Source organism: Anneissia japonica, unplaced genomic scaffold (genome assembly GCF_011630105.1).
Source record: "Anneissia japonica isolate Jap-2015-1 unplaced genomic scaffold, ASM1163010v1 scaffold3206_len47232_cov124, whole genome shotgun sequence".
Classification (NCBI taxonomy): Eukaryota; Metazoa; Echinodermata; class Crinoidea; order Comatulida; family Comatulidae; genus Anneissia; species Anneissia japonica.
Genome location: NW_022717643.1, coordinates 3,884 through 11,220, shown reverse-complemented (window position 1 = coordinate 11,220; position 7,337 = coordinate 3,884).

Below are 7,337 nucleotides of genomic sequence, written 5' to 3'. Positions count from 1 at the left end.
ACCCTATACATGCTGAAACATAAATTTCCACACTTGTGCTACCAAGTCCTCAAAATTACCCCTGTAAATGCGGCACCTACCTGTATAGAAATGTTTAAGAGTGAGCCCCCAAAATTACATAACTATAGATATTTCCTATTCACTTTACAGATTGCTTACCATAATGTTTGCTACTTTTAAGCCCAGCACACAAGACCACTTTATCAAACTGCCTTTTGTGTGCGTTTGCTAATCAAATTGCATCTCATGACAGTTTACACAAAGTGTGTGTATATTTTTCAGTAAGAATTCTGCCTCAAGAGACAACGAGCACCAAACTTGTTAGTCTCACAAGGCAGATGCTCACTGTGCGTACATGTTAAACAGCTCGATCATAGATTACAAATGAATTGACCAATAAATTAGCTCCACTCTCATAGCCTAAATAATTACAATTTTTATTTGCATGGCAACAAGGATAATTTTAGCTAGAATTTGTGTAAGGAAATCTAAAATATAATGTGTGAAAAGTTTACAACTGGAGGGCATATCAGACAATACATAATATATCAAAGATCTGCAAAAACAGCTCATATAGTATATGAAAAATGCAATCATGATGTTTGTTCTAAAAAAGTTTAATACTTTGTAGTATGTCAACACCTGGTACATATATATTGGTTAAGGAATCATTATTTGTATATTTAGTACCTTGTAAATAAAAGCTTAATGAATAAAAGCTTAATGAACTAAAATTAATTAATAATTACTTATTCATGATTATTTATCCATTCCAAATTATTTAATAATTACTTTAATTATTTAAAATTCACAGGATTTTATACCAAGATGGCTACCAGTAAGTTGAATCAGTTTTTAAATGTGCAGAGACTTCAAAATCCAAAATCCCTCAACTTCCTCCATCTATTTGGCATGTCTAGAAGACTAGGTTTAAGACTATAAGAAAGATGACTTGCATTTCAGGAGAAATTAAAATTATTGTCATTGTTACTTAGAAGATATAAATTTTTGTTTTTGGTTGGTGGGCTATCCTATATTTAGACTGTATCAAATTGTCCTTTAACATAATAATTCAAGGCAACTGACATCCACTAGTTTAGGATAAGCTTTCAATACCATTAGTTAATTTTGCAGTTTTAGAGATCATCTTCAATTTAATCCTATGTTTGTGTTAGCTTTTTTTTCTCATGATTAATTTAATTTATTTTTTAGTTGGCCCTACCCATTTTTCTAATTTCTGTTTAATGTTTATTTATTTGAGCAAATAAATAATGAAATGAAGGAAATTAATTTAAATAACTTTGAATTCACTGTAAATAAAGGGTATTTATGAACCATCTACATCAGAATATGAGATCTCTATTTTGTTAATTTCATAGAAATCAATGATGATGCTTTCAGAGAGCTGTTGTCAGATATTTCAAAATGGTATGATCAACGTAAATACACAAATATGCTGAAAGTATTGTACAGAGAACTTTTGAAAAACAATTATGAGTTGAATAAGGCTACAAAGGTGATGGAATTAATGGATATGTTAACTGCTTCTGGACATCTTCACTCAGCTAATCTCAATGTTCTCTATGACACCATAAATGTAACAGAGCAAAGAGGGATCAAAGATATACTGCCAGTATTTCAAAATGTTGAAGATGTAGAAATCTCAAAATTCACACATCACAGACGAAAAATTATGAAGCTTGGAATGGTACTGATTGATGAAGATGTAAATGAGATAAGTGCATTATATAACAAACCAGTAAAGGAATATGCAGACACATGGAGTTTGATTATGGATCTGGAGCGCAACAGGGTAATTTGTGAAGGAAAAATGGAAGCCTTCATTGAAAAACTGAATACCCTTAAACTCCAACATGCTGTGGAAGCTTTAACAGAAGGTATTCAAGTTAACTGCTATTTCATATCAAATTAATATTGTTATCTGGTGTGGCTATATAAGTACAGTCCATCATGCACCAGCTAACTGGCAGCAGTTATATCAAGTTATTTATATTAATGTTTTGAAATTGACAACATCCATTGCATTTTCAGTGCAAGGTGGCAAAATTCCATTTTTGGATAGATTTAGGGCAGGGGTTCTCAACTTACAGCTCTCGAGTGTATGTTGTGTGGCCTGTGAGAACAAGCCGAAAAAAATATTTGTAGCAATTTAATCAATCAAATCGGAAGAGCTTCTAATTAAGAAAGGGGAACATCCCCTCCCAAACCATCCTATAGCTCGCACATACGGCGCTCGGATAGTAAACCTCTTGCCTTGGCAAGAGGTTTACTATCCAGAATGAACAATTCTGGCCCTTATTGTGATATACAGTAGTTGAAAACAACTGATCTAGCTAGGGTATAATGAAAACCTGCAGTATTTATTTGCTTTGATTACTTTAATCACATAAAAGACTGTTAAAGTTTTATTTTTTTATGGTACAGTACATCACAGAGATTATTATAGATCTGTATGGTTGCCGAAAATCACTCATAAAAAGGAATCTTCATTCTGAGTAAAATGGGTGATGATAATGAATTTCACTATTTAAGTATGTCCATATCCAGCCATCTAGAGGGAGGCCTACTATTTCTTTAAATTTTTGCACCTCAACCCTAACCAAGATGAGGCTCCACTGGGTGTTGACTCAAGAAATGGATATTATTATTATATTATTGAATTGCTTTATGAGTTACTGGTTCTCATGATTAATTTAATTTATTTTTTAGTTGGCCCTACCCATTTTTCTAATTTCTGTTTAATGTTTATTTATTTGATCAAATAAATAATGAAATGAAGGAAATTTTCTTTTAAATAACTTTGAATTCACTGTAAATAAAGGGTATTTATTTATGAACCATCTACATCAGAATATGAGATCTCTATTTTGTTAATTTCATAGAAATCAATGATGATGCTTTGAGAGAGATGTTGTCAGTTATTTCAAAATGGTATGATCAACGTAAATACACAAATATGCTGAAAGTATTGTACAGAGAACTTTTGAAAAACAATTATGAGTTGAATAAGGCTACAAAGGTGATGGAATTAATGGATATGTTAACTGCTTCTGGACATCTTCACTCAGCTAATCTCAATGTTCTCTATGACACCATAAATGTAACAGAGCAAAGAGGGATCAAAGATATACTGCCAGTATTTCAAAATGTTGAAGATGTAGAAATCTCAAAATTCACACATCACAGACGAAAAATTATGAAGCTTGGAATGGTACTGATTGATGAAGATGTAAATGAGATAAGTGCATTATATAACAAACCAGTAAAGGAATATGCAGACACATGGAGTTTGATTATGGATCTGGAGCGCAACAGGGTAATTTGTGAAGGAAAAATGGAAGCCTTCATTGAAAAACTGAATTCCCTTAAACTCCAACATGCTGTGGAAGCTTTAACAGAAGGTATTAAAGTTAATTGTTATTTCATATCAAATTAATATTGTTATCTGGTGTGGCTATATATGTACAGTCCATCATGCACCAGCTAACTGGCAGCAGTTATTTCAAGTTATTTATATTAATGTTTTGAAATTGACAACATCCATTGCATTTTCAGTGCAAGGTGGCAAAATTCCATTTTTGGATAGATTTAGGGCAGGGGTTCTCAACTGGCGACTCTCGAGTGTATGTTGTGAGGCCCGTGAGAACAAGCCAAAAAAACATTTGTAGCAATTTAATCAATCAAATCGGAAGAGCTTCTAATTAAGAAAGGGGAACATCCCCTCCCAAACCATCCTATAGCTCTCACATGCGGCGCTCGGAATGGACAATTCTGGCCCTTATTGTGATATAGTTGAGAACAACTGATCTAGCTAGGGTATAATGAAAACCTGCAGTATTTATTTGCTTTGATTACTTTAATTACATAAAAGACTGTTAAAGTTTTATTTTTTTATGGTACAGTACATCACAGAGATTATTATAGATCTGTATGGTTGCCGAAAATCACTCATAAAAAGGAATCTTCATTCTGAGTAAAATGGGTGATGAAAATGAATTTCACTATTTAAGTATGTCCATATCCAGCCATATCTAGAGGGAGGCCTACTATTTCTTTAAATTTTTGCACCTCAACCCTAACCAAGATGAGGCTCCACTGGGTGGATATTATTATTATATTATTGAATTGCTTTATGAGTTACTGGACAGTTGAAGAGATTCATTTATTAATGAATCTTCCATTTATTGCAGTGGCCATGCTTCAAGGCATAATAATCCGATGGTGACATTTTGGAATGACTGTCCACCTCAATTTCTTTTAATTATGTCTACCTTCAGAATTTGTAATGTATTATATTTAATTAACTTTTATTTACAGAAATCCCAAATGCATCTTCAAACTCTGGACATGGCCATAGTGAAGGTAATGACACATGTTCATGTAAAGTATGGTTTATTATAATAATTATAACATAGGGTGGCTAGCAATCCCCAATAACCTTTCCCAAAATAAAATGCTGTCAGGTTAAATAGTAGAAAGCGTCTTTGAACAAGGTGCCATGTAAGAGTGCCATGGTTTATTTTTTTACCAAAAGAAATGTTTACAAATGGTAAAGAGGATACCTTGTCATCACTTAGTGTCACTTTGCAAAAACATTTCCTATTGTATAGGTCCCTGCTTGCAGTACACTTCATATTATTAAGAGGTATATTTAGTTAATTACTTTGGAATTATTTACAGTTCTCATATATATCTTGGGGTCATTATTATAATATAAATGGCATCTCCAATTTAATTGAAACTTCCATCATAAAATTACTTATTGTAATTATTTATTCTTTCATTCGACTGGATAACATTTTCATTAGTGCAGTATTGCTTTTCAAAATGGTCCAGTTTCCTTAACAAAGTTAAGTATATAAACAGAAGTAATAAATAAACAGAACAAAAATATTTAAAAAAGGAGAAAAGGAGAAAAGGTTTTAATAACAGAAAAACTATAAGGTTGTTTTTCTACAAGCTTCAACGTAAGAAAGAACCAAATGATAAAAAATTAAAATTAACTGAAAGGCAAGCATAGTAAAAGACATATTATCACTTTACAGTTTCTAGTATCCTGAACGATACCCTTCTTCATAATTGATGGTACATGCTAAATTCAATATAATTTTTATATTTTATTTTAAGTAACTACTGTGAAAGTAGGTCTCAAGCGGAAAAATACGTCTACTGATTCTGAAGATGAACCACGTCAAAAGAAGGATGCTCTTTTTTATTTAGACAAACTTTATGAAAATAAAGGCTCTCTGACTGCAGAGGATGCGAAAGAATTTGCACAGAAATATCTGAAACTTAAGGAATATTATAAAGGTTGTGGTTTAAATCTACAGAAAGTTGGAAAAGGATCAATAATATTTTATCTATCAGCAAATGATCCTAATGCTTTGACGCATCTATGGGAAATACATTCTAGTGGAAAGCTCCTTAAAGACATGGCACAAATATTAGTCCCAGAGGAACACCAGCAAGAGTTCATAGATGAATGGATGACGTACATCGATGAAAATGAATACAAAATGGTACTCAGTAAGCTGAGAAATAAAGGTGAGAAAATATGAAAATTAATTTAAGCCAGTTGGAAACAATTTTATTCTATAAGAATGACATACGTGGCAAAGACAAGCCAAACCAGTTTAGTTATTAATACAGTGTTCAAAAGTAAAATGGGTGTTATAAAATTGTAAAAAAAATCATTTAAATCCGACATTTCGTGAAGGAGTTTCAAGCATTTAAACATACACCTGTTTAAAGAACAATATTTGAGAAATCAGGCTTCAAAATTTATGGCTTTGGGCATTTCTTAGGCAGAAATCATCCCCAAATCATTAAAAATTGTTGTTTTAACATTGAAAATGGGGAATATAACAGCATCGCATTATGAGGTTAGTAGTGCAATAAAATAGATTTTAAAAACAATTTGACATTCCAGCATGTTTTGGCCAATATTTCTGAAACAGGATTTGCGACAAGCAACTAGTCTGGCTTGTCTTCACCACATATGCTTGTTGATAAAAGTATACTTGTTTAAAGAAAAGGCTGTACTAAATACTATGCAAGTTCGCCCAATTCATCGGAGAAATCCGCCTTAATTCCCATCAGAAACATTTCCACCTTACTCCCAGCAAATCCTGGTGCCATCACTGCCTCCTAACCCTTTACATAAATTTTCTGTTTTTCTTGAAAATCTAATATATCCAACAGAAACATTATCAATACAATTCCAAGTACAATAGAAACCCTAATTTGGGACACATTTGAGGGTACACCACTATATAGTGAACACAACTTTTAAAGGTGGAGAGTTTATATTTTAACACTATGGCCTACACATTCTCATGGGACTCACCTATTAAGGAGACATTAACAAGGGCTATAGTGTATATGAGGACAGGTTTATCTGGGCTATGTTCTCACACACACACACACACACACACACACACCCCCCCCCCCCACATAAACCAGCTGACAGTTAGCAGGATCCAGTAACATACGTGCTAACCCGTGCGTTCATACTAGGAAACACCTGATCCAGCTATCAAGATAATAGGATGACTGGACAGTAGGAAACTAAAAATTGGAATTGCGTACATGTGATTGGTTAATGATGAGCGCAACAGACTGATAGCGCTTGCTAATTGTTAGTGAATCCAGATCCTGGAAACGGTTAAAGCTAATCCATTAGCCGTTCCCACTCTGGTGTTAACGGTTAACTCCTGATACGGATAATAGGTCTCTAGTGTGAATCCAACCTATGACTGCATTCTATTATTTTAAATTGTTTTTACATTACAAAAGAAAACAATAATGTTAGAATAACTTTCCTTGAGAAACATTGATTTCATAAAACGATTTTCTCGCTAGCATCTAAGGGAATATCCAAGGAATTTTCTAGAGATGGTGATGAAGAGTGTATAACAGTACTGGAGCAGCGAGGTGATTAGAGAAGTGTGGAGTTTAGTACCTAATTATGCCTCATAAAAAAACTGAAAAAATTAAGCAATGCTGAAATATTTGTAATAATTTTTTTTTTTCACATCTATAAAACAAATATACAGATCCGGCACTTTCTCTGATACAACTAACTAAAATGCTCACACATATAGTGGAGCTACAGTGCTTGATAAGCTTGTAGGTCGCAGCTTGGAAATAAAAGTAAATAATATTCAAATTAGGATAGCAATTACTTCACTGTAACATTATTAGGCCTAAGTATATTGTTACTTAAAAATATTTTTTATTTTACAGGATTTTATTCCCAGATGGCTACCAGCAAGTTGAATCAGTTTCTGGAAAATGTTGATGAAAAGGTGTTAGAG